Source organism: Podarcis tiliguerta (genome assembly GCF_965153285.1).
Source record: "Podarcis tiliguerta genome assembly, chromosome: 10".
Lineage (NCBI taxonomy): Eukaryota > Metazoa > Chordata > Lepidosauria > Squamata > Lacertidae > Podarcis > Podarcis tiliguerta.
In genome coordinates, this window is record NC_139543.1 from 42220512 (window position 1) to 42241731 (window position 21220).

The 21220-nt window shown below is 42.4% G+C and overlaps 1 long non-coding RNA gene across 1 annotated transcript; it reads left to right on the forward strand.

Annotated features, from left to right (window-relative positions):
• The first annotated feature begins 851 nt into the window (after positions 1–851).
• Positions 852–21002, forward strand: LOC310658871. Its single transcript, XR_014502512.1, has 2 exons — positions 852–7450; positions 7588–21002. It is a non-coding gene; the product is annotated as an uncharacterized lncRNA (long non-coding RNA).
• Positions 21003–21220: the final 218 nt, after the last annotated feature.

Here is a 21220-nt window from a genome sequence, read left to right on the forward strand (position 1 = left end):
TGGCATAAGACTAGTTCACACATTATACCAAACAGAGGTGCAATCTGGGCAAGTGTTTGTGCGACAGAGTGTACACCTGTTGATCTGCACAGCTCAGCTATTTGTTTACACAGCTTAACAAACTGCACACTCAGTGAACGTTACCTGTGAATAACAGTACAGGTTTACAGCTCAACTATTTGTGCACACAAATAGTACACTTGCTAAATGCAATAGGCTAGCAGCCCCTCTACTGTGATCTAGATCAGAGAATAGGCAGTTGGAGAACTGTAGGCTAGATTCTGGCCTCAGGAGGAAGCCCTACCCAATTTTAATCAGGGTATAGTGAAAAGTTGGTTGACAGCATCACTCCTAAGAAAGAGTGGGGCTTTCAAGGTGTAGATGCCATGTGCTTAATTATTCAGGTTTCTATTTAATTGATATTTATGTATTTAGATGTTCACGTTGAGTTGCTCTGTGGATTTTGGAAGCAATGCTCCAGCTACGCCTGAGGGCATGTGCAGTGTCTGTAACAGAGGCACCCCTGCTGAGAGACAGTGCATTCCGTTTGTGTTGCAATGCACACTTCTGGCCATCCGATTGCTGCCTGAAGCAGGTCCCGCAGAAGCTGGGCACTGGATTATAGAGATCTTCAGGGCAAGGGAGGGGATTGTGGGGAATTCTGCCTTGGTGAATGGAGTCTGAACTTGCTGATCTTTTCCCTCATCAATCTGCGAAAGGCTGAAGACGGAGACAATGTGAAATATATTTAAATAGCCTCTTTCCATCTACACACACCACAACATTAATTTCCACCAAACAACACACTTTGGCACTCGTCACCACATGCAAGAAAAGACTCTGATTCTTGGGCTTTGTGGTTTTTTGTTTTTTTTACCCTGATATTTTGTGGTAGGTTTCTTTATTTTTGAATATAAAGTGACAGAAATAATTTGCTGTTAGAAAAGAGAAAGAATCTTTGACTATTTACAGATTCTGTACATCACAAAGTTTTCTCATTTTGTTTTATTTTTGTTGTTGTTGTTCCTTCCCCCCTTTCTTTTAAAGTTTTTTTCCCTGCATTGTTTGAGCAATGCTGTACTGAAAATCTATACATTTCACCCACCCACCCCCCAAAAAACCATCTGCTCCCAAAACAACTCCCAGTGAGAAACAAGATAAATCAATGGGGGGAAATCAACGACTTTCTTTTTGACCAGGATCCATTTGTATGTGTGTATGTGTGTGTATGTTGATGTCGCCTGTGTATGTGTGTGTATATATATTTATATATATAGACACACACACACATACACACACACTAATATATACTATTTTTTCAAGTTCAAACACCAAAAATCATTAAGAGAAAGGGAAAAAGTAAAACAATTGTCCTCCCCCCTCCAGAATCTATCGATCCCTGCTTGTCCGAAATCAGAAATAGCTATTTACAGAAAAAAGAATTGGAGAGGGGGAGGTGTTGGGGACAGGAGGATTGGGAGAAAGAAGAGTAGTGATTGGTGGGGGTAGTGGGATTTGGGCCTCAGAGAGACGAGGCAAGCCTGAGTTCGACGGCGCTTTCCCTTGGGAAGGCGCTACGCTGGGAAAGTAATAATGATGTCTCCTTCCCCCGTTTTAGTTGTGTGAGGAAATTGCATTTCCAAGTCTCTGCCTGAACCCCACACTGGATGCCTTTGTGTCGTCAAGCTTGCATTCAGAATGCTTTGTCCTCCTGCCCCACCCCCAACTAGGATCCATAGCAGTGTTCCCTTGATATATGCTGAAATAGCACCAGCGGCCATTTTGAAAATAATCTGGGCCAACATGGCCATTTGGTAACAAAGCTGTGATTGGACACTAAGCTAGTAAACCCTTTCCCTGACTCTCAACCCTCCCTACCTCAGCTCCTGCCCACAAAGAATGTCATGCCCTGAACTAACTAGGAGTCCAGAGAACCCAACCAAGAGAGAAAAGTTTAAATCAAAACCACCCCAGGCCCCGTCCACCCCATCTCATTTGGCTCAGGCATTAAATTTAGGAGTGTCGCCCATCAACCCGGAGACCACACCTACCACTTTGAAAGCTCCAAGGAAGTGAAAAAAATAGGCAGCCATTGTGGCACCAGCACCATTCTTCTGTGAGTCCCTTTGCCCCCACCCTTCCCCTCCACCACCACCTGCACCAAGCATGACTTAAAATGTAAGTCTTAAATTTGGCTCTACTGCAACCAGGAGAGGAGGGAGGCTGGAGTGATGGGTGGAGGAAAGGGGCAGAAGCTTAGCTGCAGCATCTGTTCATGGTGCCTTGTCATTTTAAAAGGAAAGGCATCACCTCAAGGTTGATGGCTGGCAGCCTTAACTTAATTTCAAAAGCTCAGCAAACAGCAGGAGATGAAGGAAGAAAATGCTATGTGTTAATCTCCACGAAAGGCACCCAGTCTCCTGTGCCAGGGATTCCCAAACGTATTACTAATAGGAGATATCCGTGGAACATCGTCACTGCTCTACATTCAGTTGTGCTGATTTCCTCACAACACCCAAGAGCAGCCACCTCATTTGGGTCAAAGGCAGGTTCATACCCAACATTTGAGAATCTCGGCCTGGAAGGGTGCCTCTCTGTTCTCCACCAATCTCTTCTATTTGGAACATTCTCTTCATCACATTAGATGGTCTGCATGATGGAATGGAAGAGGAAACTGCACAGGTGGAGTTGCAAGCATTTCACCTCATTCCGCTGCACATGCCATGTAAACGGAACCAAAGGCAAACCAATTTAAAACAAAGAAATAAATAAATTCTACTGCGCGCGCGCACACACACACACACACTATACTTTCCATGCGTTTGGAAATGATAAAAAGTTAAGTTGTAACTTTCACATTAACCACTAAAATTGTGCGAATGGATGGCTGTAAAAGGGATGCTCCTGGCCTGAGAAACTAAAAACACAGCGTGGAAACACCCATTCTGTGCATTTTCCATTGGACAGTCCCATCACTATTTACTCATACATACTGCAGTGTAAACTCCATTTTGTAAATCATCCAACGAGTTCTTTTAAATACATTCTATGCTATTAATGCTTTGGAATGCAATCCACAGGTCAACTGGAGCTTTTCAATACAAATGTCATGTGAAATATTGTTAAGTTATTTATACCCAACAGATAGACAAAACTTTCAGATATTTAAAAATATCTAAACAACTCAGAAAAATAAAATGCTGTCAATATATATATATATGTAGTCATTTCAACACCATCTGGACTTGGGGTGCAGTTATGGCATTACTTAACCTGTACCATTCCACAGTATTGAAAAACAAGAGAAACAAATCCAAATATTGATACTTATTTAAAAAAAAAAAAGTCCTCAAGTGTCTGAAATATTAACCCCCAAAGTCAATATGTTGGCTTTGAAACCAGAATGCCCCCTGCCACCGTCAAAGTACTGATGGATCCAGACAACAAAATGATTTTTCTTACTCAAACAAGTTGTTAAATTCACTTGCAGAATACTGACTGGATTTCAGCCACTTGCCTTTGAGATCTCCCACTGAAACTGATCAACCGAGCTGATACTGAGGAAGAACTATACCAGATAAAGGACATAAACCAAGAATTGCAGGTTCCTTGTTGGATTTTGCAGATGAGGTCATCCAAATGAGGTTGAGAGAAGGAAATTTATTTTGAACATAGTGTGCTGCTGAGACTTTTCTTTTGAATCTAAATAGAGGTATACACAGCAGGTCAGTTACAAGTGGGGAAAAGCTTTTCTTCTAATAAACAACACATCTTTCCATTATATCTTCATCGCTGAGGCCTATTCAGCTCCCAAAGAAAGCTAACTGCATGCTTTCCTACATATTGTAACGAAGTCCCTCAACTGCGCTAACAGAAATGATAGGAATGGTAACCAGTCCTTGCTCTTTTTGGAATTGTTCAGCCATCCTCCACCATTTGCATCAAAAGGCCAAGCCAATTAATCACATAAAAGCAACTTTTAAAGCCGGTAAAGTCCTACCCTGATACAGCTGGATATTCCTCAAGGCCCGTATCTTTAGGACTAGAGTCCGGTGACCATGTTGAGAGAATGAAGCATATGATTATGAAATTGAATTAAGACTTACTGTTACAAGCACACCTTTGTAAATAACACAGTTTGCTTCTTTTGCGATGGGGAGGAGAAAATATGCAGTCAGTGTTGTAGTAGTATTCAGAGACAACACCTTACCCCATGGGGAAGACAATACGAGCCAGTGGCTGGGGGAAAATCAAATCTGAAGATCCCATACAGAAGAGCCCCCCTGGAAGCTTAGCTACAGAAGCAGAGCTTATCCAAACCTCTTGATATCAAGTTGAGAAATCTCCCAAGAATTCTGCTTTCTTTGCAGGATTTCTGGAGCTTACAGGGATAAGAAATGTCTATAAGCAGAGGTTTTGTTTGCAGGCTTATTTAGGTACTGGCACTTCTTGTTCCAACCCAACCGGCAAAGAAAACACAGTATAAAGTAAGGGAGATTCTCACACTCAAGGACTAGCTAGACTCTCAAGCATGCTTCACCAACATCATGTGTGCAAATTGCACACACTCTGGTCCTAATCCAGCTCAGCGTTACGCATTCACAAACCTACTGAAATAAAGAGGCTTGCACAGGCCTCACCACACTGGCTTGTGGCCATTTCCTATTGACCCATCCCTACTGCTTTGACCCTCGGTGACCCATGTTTAGCTGATTGCATGAAGGTAAGTCAGGGCTGATCAGCTTGTGGCTAGGCAATTCACCAGCAGGATGGAACTTAAAACTCTTGGATGCTCACATTGTACTGGTTATATTCCAACGCTGAGGGACTTCGATGGACAGACAACATAATAGCACATTGTGTGCCTTCTTGATGGGCAAAAGGATGGTGCTACAGCACTGGAAGGAATGTATGTCCACTGTAAACTCCCCCTCCCATTGCTCAGTGGTCAGAAGACACATGTACCCTTACACCATAGGAGAAGTCACCTTCAGCAGACAGCACAACGGAAATTAGCACTAGAACACTGGGGCAGTGGTGTAACATGGGTTGCTGACCATCAGGGCGTCAGCAGGGGTGGGGGCACATGCGAGAGGGACGCAAAGCCCACGCCGAGGGTGAACGGAGCCCGCCTCCAACAGGCCCCTCACCCACTGCTTCCTCCACCTGCCCACTAGACCAAGCCACCTGCTGCCATGCCTCAGCTGCCAAGACTCCATGCCTGTCGTGCGGGCACCTGATTGCATCCCTTCAAAGATGTGCACCCGGGGCCATGTTCCCCCCTGCCCTTCCCCCACACTACGCCTCTGCACAGGTGTTCTCTCTGTGGGATTGTCTGCATGAAGTACATGCCCAGCAGACTCTGCTGGAGCACATCCCTGCCCCTGCCTTTTTTCCCTTCCTCCCTGACCAAAGTCCCTCCCCCCTTTTAGGCTTGTTCTGATTGTATTTACCGTATGAGACTGCACTACAAATTACTATCAGCCATTGCTAAGCTGTCTTTTTTCTTATGCCGTTTTTATTCATTGACTGTATTGTTGAGGATAACCAAAAAAGAACAACGAAAGGAAAGATTGCAGGTAGGGAGACAAAGCTCCACATGAGTGTGTTGGCAGTTTGACTGTGGGGGTAAGGACAGCATGAACTAGAGAGTTTCAGCTGCAAGTTAGTAGAATTCAAGGCAACTCAGAGGGTTGTGTAGGTCCACAGTTTTGTGCTCTGGGAATCTAATCTAGGGCTTAGTGGCTGTGCTACCTATTTTATAACAGCCTGCTTGCTGTTTGTATGTTAAATAAGCAGTTTACCAAAGATACCTTAAGAATACCATGCTCTTTCTCCAAAGAAAACGAAATAGAGGGATGCTATCCCTTTGCTTCCCGCTGCTTGAGGAAGAGGAGAGCACTTAATATTGGTCACAAAGAAGGAAATTACCCACCCACCCTGGAGGGAAACTGTGAGTTGGCACGAGTCAAAAAAAGAGAGCAGCAGAAATTACAGCAACTCCAAACAAGAGTCCGGAGGTGGCATATCAACAGGTAAGAGCTTTACTGGATCGTCAGCTACAAGGAAGTCAAGACAGGCCCAGAGACCCAACAGAAGAGCTGCCATGTGGATAGCTAAGGATTTCCCTATCAATTCTGAATGTGTTGAAGGGTTAGTAGCTGAGAAACAACAGACTCTTGTCTGTCTTGGGTGTTTCCAGCAGTGATCCAAATGAAAAGCTAGGGGAGAGTCCTATGAACTGAAAAAGAACTGGAGATCATGGTACTAAGGTAGAGTAGCTGAGGCCTGCAGTCGGGGGAAAGTGGTAGAGAATATGTAAAAAATGCAAGGGAGCATGCAAGGTGGCTTGGAGGATGACTGGCTGCAAGCTGTAGCCATGGATGAGGAGAAATCCCTTGCCAACTGTATTATAGCATGTGCAGCCTATGAAAGCTCAGGCCCTTACAGCTGTTGTACTCCAAGGTCACAATCCAAGAGAAGGAGTGATCCAGAAGCCCATGAATTATGAAGGCACTTCAGACCAGGAAGCCTATCTGCCTAAGCTTGGGAAAAGGCCCAGTATAAGTGACTGGGATGGTGGAAAGAAAGGAGAATTACTAGCGGTCAGTCCGAGTGAAGTATCCTTGGGCCCTCTGATAAAAGCTTATTGGTTTGGACCAGGCATAAGTAAGGCACCCTGAGCCAGGAATGTCCCTGAGCAGTCATCAGTCCAGGGACAGAGCTTAAAGGATTCATTTTCTTTAGATGAAAGAGGAGCAGGGTCATATGGTGGCTTCACAATAGCTCAAGTATACACAAGTATTCGTGGAAGCAAAGTAACTCCTGAAGCAGGCAGCAAACCACTGATCCTATACTGGATTCCTAGAGAGCTACTGTGTGGACCTTCACAATCCTCCAGACTTCTTACATTCCTTCTGAAATCCAATATAAAGTATATAACAGGCACCATTCACCAAGAGGTTTTCTTGCGCAGGCCCCATTGAAATGAGTGGCAACGGAGTCACATAACTCCCACCGATGTCATAGAGTTTGTGCAGATTACCTGGCAGGTGGTGCTCCCAAAGTATGATCCAGTCATACTTAAGCACTTTATAGACACACTGATTTAAATGTGAGGCATTGAAAGATAAATTTAAATTTTCTCACTGAAATCAACTGGCCCTAAAAATGGGGCTGGATCGTGCCCATAGCCTGCAGTCTCTGATTGCTTTTTGTATTATTTGTAAATACCCAATTTATTCATCAGCAAATACTATGTAATTGTGTACAAGGCAAGATTATGCAAAACAATTTGCATAATGTATATAAATGATAGCATCTGTCAATTTACCAGTTAATGTAAACTCTTAACATAAACACATTTAAGGTTAATGTCTAGATAGTCAGTGAATCAAAGGAGAGGTCTTAATCTTCACACCTGTCTAGAAACCATTTAGATCAGGCATAGGCAAACTCGGCCCTCCAGATGTTTTGGGAATACAACTCCCATCATCCCTAGCTAATAGGACCAGTGGTCAGGGATGATGGCAGTTGTAGTCCCAAAACAGCTGGAGGGCAGATTTTGCCTATGCCTGATTTAGATAGTGTGCAAATCCATGATAAAACATGACACTCAGAAGTAGGTATCAATGGTGAGGTGTTTCAAGACTTACTTCAAAATGGCCTGATATAGTCTTCACTCCAAGCTCCATGAGGTTTTAGTCTGCATATGGAGCTGAGAGGGGAACCTCTGGCCCAGAAGCTGAATGCGACCCTTCAGATCTCTCTATACAGTTCTCAGGACTTTTCCAAGGTAATTTCCTTCTCCGCAGGCCTCACCCCTCACTACCTCTATAACACACCCTCCTTGAGATGGGCGGGGTATAAATTATAAATTATTATTATTATGAGCTTGGCTGGAATGTGTCCTTGCAGTGGCAGACTTTGGGTTTTCAAATTTCAGTGGTGCCCTGTGCAACGCCAAAATTCGGCACCCTCTGGTGAATTATTTCAAATGTGTTTTCAAATAAATCACTTGTAGTTTTCAAAATGGTCTCTGACAAACAAGCAAACAAAATCTATTGGAGTGTCTAGAGTGCATGATTGTCCCAAATGCCCCTGGGGGAGTGATGGCATGTGATGAGGTGACATTCCTCACAGGGAAATGGTACAGAAAAAAAGATGGCTGCCTAAATGGGGGCAGCCATTTTCTTCCCATACTGTAGCCCTGTGAGGGACTTGCAGCCACATATAGCATGCAGCAGATATTGCCTGTTAAACAAAGGGGATTTGAAAAGGAAGGAAGGAAGGAAGGAAGGAAGGAAGGAAGGGAGGGAGGGAGGGAGGGAGGAAGACCACCTCATAGAATTGGTGGAAGCCTGGATTCTGCAGAGGGCTATGTTCTAATCCACACATCAGTCCCGGAGACAAAGTCCACTTCAGATTTCAGCCTGCCAAATTCCTCGAGCATCCTCCCTTTGAGATCCCCCTTTTCAGCTGTCTGACTTTATGAGATTAGAAAGGATTGAATTGTTTTAAATTTGCCACATTATTTAAATGTGTCCCTATCAATTGAATTATGACTTAATCTAATGAAATCTAGCACTGCTTTTCTTTCTCATGGTTGAAAGCTGCTTGATACTTCCCTGTTTAGGAATAATTTGTTTTTGCCACCATAGAAACTGGAAAGTGCACGTTTGCTACGAGAGAAAGGTTTGCCTTTGGGCCACAACTTTGTAGACACAAAGATAAATCAAAATAATTTAGAAAATTACCTACTTATAAACAGGGTCTGTCACTACATGTTGGCCCTTAATACTCAATGGGCATATCTGTGCCAAACATGGTCATTCCTTCCTTCCCCAGGAAAATATAGTTGAGCGGGGTTAGGAATCTCTTACAAAGAATGCTCACAAATCTGTGGGAGAAATCATGGCAGTAAAAGTAACACAAACTAGTATAGACAGAGCAATGATGACCCACCCACCCCTTCTGTGTGCTGTATACCAATAACCTCGCCTCTGCCCCTCAGTGGCTGTCAGACAGTTGTTCTCCCTCATTCAAACCACACCGTTAGATATTTGCAAACGTGTTGTCATGACCCCCATTAACCTGCTTTTATGACATGTATCAGTCTTCACTCTCCTGGGCTGCCTATATGGGCATCAGTGACGGACATTACAGAAAAATTGACACAACATCCCAAACCAGCATGTTGGATTTGGCCGTGGGTGGGAGATGCATTAGAGCACCCAAAATGGCAACCTCATTGTTTGCACTGCATAGGGAAGGTTTTGCTTGAGTTTTAAGGGGAATTTCTCCTTGAAAAAAAGTACTGAAACTATCCACAGTCCCTCTGCATGCAGGCACACGTACACAATCTCCCACATTACTTATCTTCAGAGAGTTCCACTCACACAGAGAAACTCACTTAACATTCTGCAGTGTCCACCACAGCTAATAGAAAGAGAGCAAGCTGCTGAAGGGCAATTGCATAGCCCGTACTTAACCTTGAGCAAGAGGATTTGATGTCCAGGCCTCAGTTTCGCACCTCCTTGGCAAAGGCTGGCTAATCGGAGAGAACAGCAGAAAATGCTTCATGGCATTCAGCTTAACAGTTCAGATAAGGAAGCAGCCCAGGAAGCCATTCTTTTCTGGATATAGGAGGGATATATAGCTAGCGGTTAAGATAGGGCAGAGAAAGTCACAAAATGCCTGGAATTTCTGCTTGTGTGATGGAAGGTGATTTTCCACACAGCGGCTCAGAGGCGATAATATCTGTTCCTCTTTGGTCTAAGATCTTACCGACCCAGAAGAATAAGGGAAGGGAAGAAGTGAACTCAGTAGAGGCTACCTGGAACAACATTCAAACCCTTATTGTGTGCTGGCATTCTAGGGAAAAGAGCCCGGTTTACCTAACCACCGCAAGAGCGCACTTATGCATGATCAAAAAAGAAGAGAAAAGGGCATTTATCTGCATAAAATTGGCCTATGCTAATTTATATGTAGAGATACAAATTTAGAAACAATTTCCATAATTTATGCAAAAATGCAGTACATCTCATTTGGGAAAGACTGTGACGAGATTGGCTTGTGTGCCAGCTGATTCTACCACCCAGTGTTGTTGATGGGCAACTTCCAACCTCCTTTTCTCCCTCCTTCAAGGCCTTTGCTGTGCTCCCTTCTTAGGTTCCTTTCTCTTTAAAATGGACATGGGCCAGACAGACCTTCAAACAAAAGATACCTTCATATAGAAGGCTGTGCTCTGTAAAGTAGAACCTATCATCTGCCCTGCACCTGATTAAAGAATGGATGGAAGGGGGAAGTTTTACCACATTTCCAGTTTTACTTTGAAGTAATAAGACAACCTGTTTCAGTAAGCTACCAACCAATTTTTGCTGTACCACTAAAGCCTAATAGAAACTGGGCAGTATATGCAGAGTGGATGAATAGATTTGCTTCCTGTGATTCAATATTAAGATCTTGGCCAGTGGTCCATTTGGATATGAAGATCAAAATTATTTCTGGAATCAGACAGATCAGGAGGGACGCCAGAAATTAAGGGATTACTTTGAGGGCTAGGTTTAAAGAGGGCAAGGGAACATATGTACACAGAAAAACCTCAGGGATGCACAATACAAAAGCCACATAACAAGTGCTAGTAGGTGCTTCAAAATATGCTTCTGCTAATGGAATGCTTGCAAGATGGTAAACACCAAAACAGATGCAACTAAAAGTCTAGTTGTACATCAAAAACAAAACTGGGGCACAACACTCCAGTAAAGTTCTCCTGCACAAACTCCACTGAAGTGAATGGGAGACGTGTAAGCAGCTCTCCCAGATTGTTCCTCAGATGTTTATGTGTTTTTAAAAGGAAAAATGGAATGGTTACAGGGTTGTAGAATTTTAATGTTAATGTTTTCACAACCCAATACTGTATAGCCTTGATGGTGTCTGTATTATGTATTGTGTTACAAGCTGTGGTCATGTTAAGGACTCTGGGAGTATATAAATTTAATAAATAACACACACAAAAAACAAAATTTAAACCACAGAAGATAAGTGCAGCATATGAATTTGCAAAATATCTAATGAGAGTTCACATGTTTAAAGAGTTGAAGAGAACAGTGGGTCTTTTTATGCATTACATGCAAAGAAAACAGACCCTTTGCCTTTTACACATTTCACCAGTTGGGCGTGTCATTTTAGTGGTGAAACTTAATTTCTGCAAATTTCTTCAGTGAAGAGTGGTGAAAATAAGTTTTGGGGTGTGAGGAATTCAAATCTGCTATTATTTTTGTGATTGGACAACATTTAGCTTGGCAAATCTATGTTTGATTAGAAAACACATAAAATGCTTTTGGAAAACCAAAGAATTTTAATTTTACCTTCTGGTCAGGTAATGCTAAATAATAATAATAATACAAGTCTCCTTCCAGTCACCAAGCAATACAATGATATCAGGCCCACACAGATCAACAATCCAGAGAAAATCTGGGAACCCCATGTGCAGTACAATTCCTCAAGAAACTGAGCCAAACCACAAGCCACAGGTCAAGTCACACATGAGATTGATTATATGATCAAGATACTGAGGGTGGAGAAAACTTTCTGGAACACATATTCAGGTAAGGGAAACAGGATGCAAAGCGTAAGAAATGAACAGACAATGCCATTACCTTCATGCCCTGCTTATAAATTTTGCAGAGGCATTTGGGAGGCCACTGCTGTAAACAGTGCTGGACCAGTTGGAGACAATCAATTTGTTCAAGGCCACACACCCAATACAAGGCAGAAGTGGGATTTGAGCCCTTAAGTACAATTTCTTTGACACTACATACTGCTGCATCACAACAGCAACTTTACACAAGGCCAACCAGTTAACTTACTATACAGATCCCAACCCATATTGTTCCCCTTGAAGAGATCCACTCCCTAAAAGAATTTCACCTGCATTTCCATATATTTACCCCCTCTCCTTCCTCCCACCCAACCCTGAAGAAAATATCCTCTCCCTTTTACCCATCTCCATGGCAGGGTCAGGCAGACAAACTATCAGCTTCCTATCCCCTTAAATCTCTCAACTCTCTTTGACAGGGAGAAGAGGTGGTTGACAGGGAGCTCCTGGGGTAGGAAAATTACGGTACAATAATTTGGAGAAAGCAGTGGACCAATCAAGCAGCCAACCTCCAAGGAATGCCACCAATGAGGAGCCAGCCTTCTCACATCACCCATTGGCCCCAAACCACAGGAAGCAGACATGCACAACTGCCAGCAACCCACAGGGGCAGGCAGGGAGCAAGTTCTCTGAACAACATTTGCATTCCCTCAGGAAATTTCCCCTCGAGGTGGCAACATGATATCCCAGCCTATTATTTCCCCAAATTGTAGACAATTTTTGCCCCAAAGTGCCCCAAAATGGTGTACAGTATTCATGCACCCAGTTTGGCAGAGGCTATGGTTGTACACATATTGTCGAGTGCCAGTCTGGGAAGCCACCCCCTGGGATGTCCTACAAGTACCACAATTGCCTTCCCTGGTAAGAGATGACCTTTACTTCAAGGTGCTTCATGTTTCAACAACACATAAACATTCATGACTGCCATTAACCCCACCCCACTCCCCATCATGCATTGCAGCTCCCCTCCCTTCCACACAAACATTTTCCCCACAACCTCCCCTTTTCCCATCACCGCCCTCAATCAACAAAACTTCTCGCCACAGCTTCTGTTCTTGATCATTTTATTTTGGTGACTTTCATGCTACATAAAAATTAGCTTTTCTATAAAAAAGTATTCACAATTTTTCCCCAAAATATTTCAAGGGTATTTTTTTTAATATTTGTAAGTTTTCTTTTTGCAGCGAGGGTTACCAGTCATCCCATATCCTCCTGCTGCCATCATCTTTGTTCTCTTTACATTAAAAATAAATATATGAGATGACAAAATTCAACACAGGAGGGATTTATTGACTCTAACCAAAAGACTGGGAAAATCCAGGTTTTCCCCAGTGGCTGGAGATACCCACAAGAACATGGCACAGAGTGCCAATGGAATTTCACTGGGGAGCAACATTTATTTCTCTCCTGATTTCTGAGTCGCCCTTCTCTGTGAATGGGTGTGATTTCATAATGCAAAATAGCTGGAACAATTGGAGGAAGCTCCCAGAATTATGGACAAGTATCTGGGCAAATGTGAATTATTTTAAAACTTCAAACACAATTTCCCATCTCTCATACTAGAATTTCATAGAAATTTCTCAACTCTACCAGATTTAAATCTAAAACCTGAAAACAGACTATCTATACTATAACCAACAGATCAACTAACTAGGACTTCTAACCAGAAGTCTTGACTGTCAATTCTCTTTGACAGACATATTTTGGAACTGTTTATGGCACTTTGGAGGTTGTTGATTGTGATAAATGCATTGTTTGATCCAAGGTTTACAATTACCCACCTAAATTGGAGTGAATTGGTTTCCAGTGTGGGTCTTGTTCACCCAAACACCACTTGCATGCATCTGGTTACATACATGGGAGATTAAGGAATAATATATTGTTTTCATCTGTCTCTACATCTTGTTCTGTATGAATTCCATACTCCCTATAAGTGACTACAGATGTTCATGGACCAATTGGTAACTTACCAGGTACATATTTATTGCTTGGTATGCCAGTCAACTGGAACATCCTGCCAAGTAATGAATTTTATTACTACAGTTTCTAAATATTTCTGAGCAGATTAAGAAGTGTGGTAAATGTCTCATCACTTGACAGTCTGTTTCAGATGACCAACATTCCAAGTGTTGGAATGTATATGATGTGCTCTGTAACTTGCATAGGCTTCAGAAAACTGTCTTCCCCCTCTTCCCCAGTAATGTTAGCTCCAGAAAACACTGGAAGAAAGACCAATGGAGGTGAAGAGAAGGGCAAGACTGAGCTGTAATATATGTTACAATGCATTCAAAGAGAATGTGGCTCTGATTTACACAAGTCACTATGTGAATACCTATATGCATAGCTCCTGCTTCCTCCAATCCTTTCAACTATCACTCCATTCCCTATTATGAGATGACACCCACCCACATAAAAAGATGACTGAGAAATACTATATATAAGTAAATAGCACAATATAATATTCAGGACCCTCAGCAATCCATGTTTGATTAACAGTACTCTGTTAATAGTGATTCTATGTATCAATCAATCAATCAATCAGTCAGTCAGTCAGTCAGTCAAGCACACACAAACACACACACACTGTAAGGAAGCACTAGCTGAAGTAAATGTACAGAAATTAGATTTTGAATGAGACAACCTGGTGGATTTAGCCATTCATTATGGATAAGGATAGGGGAGTTGTGAAAACCCATAAAAGAGAAAAGATGAAGAAGAGCATTGGGTCTTTGAACAGCAGCAAGCCTAGAATCATACAGTAATGCGGTTCATGCTGACGTTCCTTGCTGTTTTGGGAAATGTTGCTTGAAATTGTTATTTCTATCAATTGTAAATTGTGTTCTCTCTCTATAATACAGACAAAAGAAGGAAATCTACATTTTTAGTTACATTCATTTTCAGAATCTCTTTTGTTTCAGATGAATCATTCTAACTTGGTCTCACCATTCACTCCACATACACAAAACATTCATTTTAGTCAGTTTAAATTATCAATTAAGCTCCATTTCAGTCTGGAGATTTTTCTTTTCTTTTACTAGTGGCCAAATGTTGGCAAAGTGCTTTTTTCCCACTAGGAAAGTTTTGTTAGAAATTTCCTAGTTAGTTTTTAAAAGGGAGGGGGCTTTCCAGATGATCAGTTTGTTAAAGCACATTCACAGTCCAGTCCTACACCAAGTTTGACATGCTTAATCCTACAAAATTCAGTGGCTTTAGGGGCCTAACAACACATTACATTAATGATGTGATTAGCAATCACATTGTGTGTTGTTAAAAATTAAATATCAAGTGCAGCGGAAACAACTGTTATCAGGATCCTTCCTCCTCTTGGCACAATCTCCATAAAATGCCCCCCACAACACAGAAATTACCACTGGGGAGGGAGAATCTCCACTGATGCCAATGGGAGCTTGGTATGTAATGCGAGTAGCTGTGCTGGGCAGGGAGGGGGATTTCATGCAAATTGCATGAGTAGAGCTTAACCCTTCTCATCCTGTGCACTCTGATCTTATTGACACTCACATCCCTCCACCTGTATTCTTTTTCAAAAAAATAGCATGCAATGTGATTGTAAATCATACTGTTAATATTATATGTAGTTAGGCTTCTGGATGCACAGAGTGCTGCGCAGAACTGGAGTGTAAGTGTGTTGCCATTACTCATTTGTGATATGGGATCTACATTTCTAGCAGTGTCTCTATTGCAGCATTTCCACAAGCAGTGTAGGCAATGACTGCACATTACCTGCAATACCACCAGTGAGAAATGTGCTCACTTACTACCACAGCTCGTGACATTCTTGCATTTACAGTTTTCAACTATTTATTTTATAGAATGCCCTTGTTTACTGTGCACTGTATCAGCTGTCTACTGCAGTGATGGTGGAGCCATTCTGTACTAGTTCTAAACAAAACTTCAGTAAGCAAGGCAAACACATGTTGCCAATGAGGATGTTTTACATGATTTCCCTTAAAAACGTCTTTGCTGGCTGCACCCTTTCCAGCTGTGCTTTTCGAAAGCTGTGAACAACAGAACTGCTGTCTCCCACAATATGGTGCCTCCTTCATCAATGATTTTGGAAGAAGATGCTTCTGGAATCAGGGCTAGCATCGCTATATAACTAGAATAGGATCCAGGGTTTTTTGCCCCCTAATCATTGGAAAAGCCCCCACCCCACCCCAAATGAGAGAGCATGAGACAGAACAGCAACTTTCTGATGCACAAAAGACCAGAGAGGTATATTGCAAAGCTCTGCTCTCTAACAATGACATCTCAGAACTGTCCTACCATCAAACACATTACAAACACAGGTTGCACGGCCTCCCATCTGAACAACACAGACTGGAAACTATCTTAACATTGTATTGTAGGCTACACCTCCTTTACCCCCCACCCGAGCTCCCCTGACTTACCTAAAAGTATGCATACAACATGCACACACATTTCACATTGGTTTGTGTGTGCCTGCCTGCCTGTTTGAATAAACACAGTAATTGAGTCAGGCTTCCAAAGCCAATGATTTATACTAGGAACTAAATATTTGACTGTGAAATGTTATGGACTATAAGGAGACTTTGCTCCTGTCATTCCCATGCCTCTTATACCTCCTTTATGCTTTCCTTTTCCCAACTCTCATCTGTATCTCTAGGCTAAGGTGCATCTTAATACCAAAGACCTATGACTGAACCTCTCAAGTGTTTCTTGCTTAGGCTTAAAGCAGCCATGGGAAGGAGGAATTTTATCATGGCTGCAGAAGGGTGGAGGTTCAACCCTTTCCTGGTGCTTCCTTCCCAATATGTGTATTCCCACCGAAAGCTTCTTTTTAGGCATAAAGGGGGGAAATTGGTCCCTGCAGTGCTTCATGCTGAAGATTGATCTCCACCCATACAGCTCTCCTATCAATCCACAAACTGGCTTTGGGAAATGAGAGGATTGCAGTAAAAGCACCTTCCCACTTCCCCCCATGACACTGCCAGAGTCTTGCAACAAGACAGGATGTCAGGTACTGGCTGTAATATGCCTTTTAGCAATTGCATTATTCAGCAAAGAAACACATTAGCCTAAATCCAAATCAGTTATCTGCTAGCTAGCAAGACTTAGCTTATGGCTCAAAGTCTAAATTTCATCCTGTTAAAGAGTAAAGGTGGCCATGATAATAGTGCAAATTGAACCAACAGAGTATGAACAATTAATTAAAGGGTGTTGATGTGTTTGCCATAGTCTCAGGAGTCACCCAAAGGCCATTCCAAGCAATGTTTCCTCTGAGATGTATGAGAGGTTACTCAGTGATGTATGCACCACAGCAGTTGGTAGCAAGGCAGAAAGAAGCTTGGCACCAAGTGAAAGACGCCTGGCACCCGGCTGTGAATAAGGAGGACATGGCAGAAAAGCAAGGCGCTGTGCTGCAGACAGTGCAGCCCTTGGCTGCAAAGCAAAAGAGGCTGGCACACTAACAAGGATGATGATGCAGTCGATAGCTGAAACAGAAGCAGCACGAAGGGGAAATGTTGCACATAAGAGCAATAGGCAGTCACCAGTGACAGTCGGAGGCATCTGTGACATACTGTCCACATACTGAATAACACATTGCCCTACATCTGACAGCACCATCCACTAAGAACATAAGGGAGTTGGTGGGTTGTGGGATTAACAGAATCCAAGTTGCAGAGGGGCAAATTCTCCCACTTCTATGGAATGATGTTTGGCTAGCAAGGAATCCTTCAAATCTGTTCTTAATCTCTTCTGCCTATCATGAATTGCACAGAAAAATAGGCCACACATTAGTCCTTCCTGTCTACAAATCTAGCTATATGTACACTGTAAAGCTACTCTCAGTCCACTTTATTTAGGTGGCAAATGTGCACCACGTGCACACAGGACTTCTGAGCTGTAAAATCAACCTTCCAGAGGGAGCCAAAGTCCTTGGCCACACCCACTGAGCCCCCAACCAAGAGCAGTTTTATACTTGGCAAAATAATAACTCATTCCACAAGGCTTTACTTTTGCTCTCTGCTTACAGCAAATCACAAAAACTAACACCTGCCTTTAAGATAAAACTATATATACTCTCAGCTTCCCTCTCACAAACCACAATGCAAGTGGAGCTTACAGCATAGTAGAGAGAAACAGCAGCATCCTTTCTGGCTTTAGTCATGGCTCTTCATGATAGTCTACACATCCTTTATCCAGAACAGAACTCCCCATGTCCAGTTCTTACACATTTGCTCATATGGTTAGATGGAAGGGTCACAGAGTCAATAAAAGGGCATGGCTTGTTCCACAACCCTGTATATATTCTGGGATGTGATCTCTATAAAGGCAGTTGCCCCTGCCTTTGTTGTAGAACAGTTAGGTCACACAGGAGTAGTTATATGGTCCAGAGAGACGGAAGGGCGCAAGATTCCCCCTGCCCCTAGGCAGCACCCTGCGATTGGGGCTTGTAGAAAGGGTGAATTGAACTTGAGCTAGGAAAATTGCAAATCATTGTTTCAGATGCTGCTACTAAAACAAACAGATTGGATTGACCTGCAAATTGCTACATAAATGAAAGGCACACAATAAGCATTACATAACGTTATGGTAAAAATCAGTACAAATAAAGCTAGTTAACTGGCTAGAGACCTGGTCACCCAATAGATTTCAATTACCAGTTTTCCATGGGAAGATATTATTAAGCAAAGTTATTTCCAGATCAGTAAGAATAATACAAAGGCACAATGCAAATCCAGATGCTTTTAACTGAAAAGGCAAATTGTTGAGCTGAAAGGCTACCCTGAACCCCACTTTACTTTAAAAGATGGCCAGCTGGCATGCATCCATATCCCCACCCCAATACGCAGTTCAGAAAGCCAAACAAAACATTAATATCCTTATTCTGCACGTGACAGAAGGATAAGGGCAGCTCCTTGATAACCTGCAGCTGCCGAAGAAAACATCAACTACCACGAGCCCTTTCTTTCTATTTTGTTTTCTCAGGGAAAACATTCTAAGGCCATTGTTTTCCACACCACTATTGGTAGCCTAAAACACATGAACTTGATGCTAAGAATATTTGAAGATGACCAAAAATAAAAGGAGCAGGTGAGGATTATGTAACACAGGAACATCCCTTAATGCAGTGGAGGGGGGGGGTGAGGAGGCACCTATCTACAAACAATGGGCGGAGTCCAGCACAAGGAGTGTTCAATGGAGCTTGTGCGAGAGAATATTCTGGAGTGTTGTACTCAGCATAAACCATACCTCCCAAATGGAAATCAAACCCTCAGACACCGAGCCTTTGGAAATAAAAGAAGGTCTGTTTCCTTCACCAGGGATAAGGAGATATGAGTCAGGCTGGCTCAATGAAGAGGGGAGTGAACATTGGCCACTTTGTGGGAGGCGCTCATTATTCTGGCATGGTTCTGCCTCCACTGTTGAAGGCAGTAGGTGTCTGAATACCAATGACTGGGAATCAAGGGTGGGGAGAGGGCTGCTGTGGTCAAGTCCTGCTTTCAGGCTTCCCATAGGCATCTCATTGGCCCCTGTGAGATGCTGGACTAGCTGGACCACTGGCCTGATCCAACAGGCTCGCCTTGTGTTTTTGGATAACAAGATCAGGGTGTCAAAAGGGTTGATGTTAGACAACAAGGGCAGTAGCAAGAGGGAACAGGGGAGGGTAAGCGTACGAGATATACTTTTGATTTTATTTTGCATTTTTACAAAAGGGTCTTGAGAAAATTAGAGAGGACATAAAGATGGGCAACCAACCATTTAAAGACTTATAAACAAGACTTCTTGTAATAAGAAGGCAATTTTAAGGTAATACAATGTTAGATGGTTGAAATGAAGGCTGACAAAGTGCATTTGATGGGATTTATGAGGACCCTCATGAAAGAAAGCATGGTGAAAAGGCTTTGTGTCCATGCCTCAATTGTCAAATCATGCCAACTGTTTATTAGAGTCAAAAGAACTTTTCCAAGGAGATCACAGATGGTACACTGTTCTGCTGCTACCTGAATAGCTGAAGAGCAATACCAGGTGATTTCAGAAATGTACCTATTAGCATGTGGGTGGCTGGGTAACAACATCTGTCAATTATTTATATTTTAATCATATTAAATAATTAAAACCCTGCCCTTCCTTCAAATAGTGCAGGGTGGCATATCTAGGATAATCCCATTCCATCTCTCCAAGAGTAGGCCATCTAGCAAGCTTCATGGCTGAGTAGGGATGTGAAGTACAAATCCAACACTCAACTCAGTCTACCACACTAGCTTTACTTCCCACAATGAAAGGGTTCTGCTTGGAAAAGAGATGCCATCTTTAGATGCCCACAATCACACATGCACAGCAAGAGAGGAGGAGGGGGTGAGGTGACAGCCAAAGAAGCAGCGTAGACTGGACAAAGAAATGAGGTACAAAACCTCAGAAGAGATCTGAACCCACTTCAGTAAGGTGGGGTTATGGTCAGATTTGAACATGGGGAGTGAGGCTCTGACATGGGTTTTACGTAGAAGATCCAGAATAACAACCTGCTGTGTAGGAGGGATATTAGAAAATGGCTTTTCCTTGCAGAAGAAGTGGGTGAAGAAGACCCTTGAACAATGTCAGAGAAAGACACACATATAGAAATGGTGGATGTTACTAACATCCCAGGAAAAGGAAGGGAGAGAAACATGGGACAGTTTTCAGAGGAGAGAGAGGGGAAAAAATAAAGACAGACAATCTAAGGAAAGGGGTAGCCTGGTGTTTCAAACATATAATCTCAAACATGTAATCTCTAGCTATCAATACATGTTCTAATTAAGGAAACTATTAACACCCTTTTCCTCCCCACCCGCCACCAGCCCCCAAACCTCCCCCAACATGAGTCCCTTTCTTAGCACACACATAGAACATCCAGATAAACTTCCCAAACTGGCAAAAGCAACCACTGAAACAACTTCAAACACCACAGACCAAGGAAAACCACAACTCATAAGTCAATTCCCCTTCCCCATGCCTTTGCTTAATATGGAAATACTGTACATATAAAAAAATTACCCTCTTCCCCCAACCTGAATATAGCTGCTGTAATTAGCTCCTGTACATATGTACACTTATATTTACATATAACCGCAATCAAATAAGCGGATGATATATATGGCACAACATGAATACATAACATTAAAAACAATGTCAGGAAATGTTGCATTGTTTCTGCTTTGATAAAATGCTTTATTGTGACTAAAAAGAGTCAAAAATGTTTGCTGAAATATATTGATTTTGATGTTTGAGATGTGTCCATACATACTCAGGCTTTTTGCTGAAGTTATGTGAGACCTACATATATATTATTCAGCTTTTTAGTATGTGGTGTGTGTGTGTGTGTACACAAAAACCCACACACACCCACACACCAGTGTTTATGAAAGAAATGCAGTTAACTCAGTATGGAATTGGTCGGACCTTCCAAGAACTTAACTGTGGTATTCATTACAACCACTTGTGATAGGTTAAATAAATTAAATTATGAATAACTGATAACACAGATTTTATCTTGAGCCCAGTTCAAATGACTGAGTTGGCATGATGGGCTTGCTGACC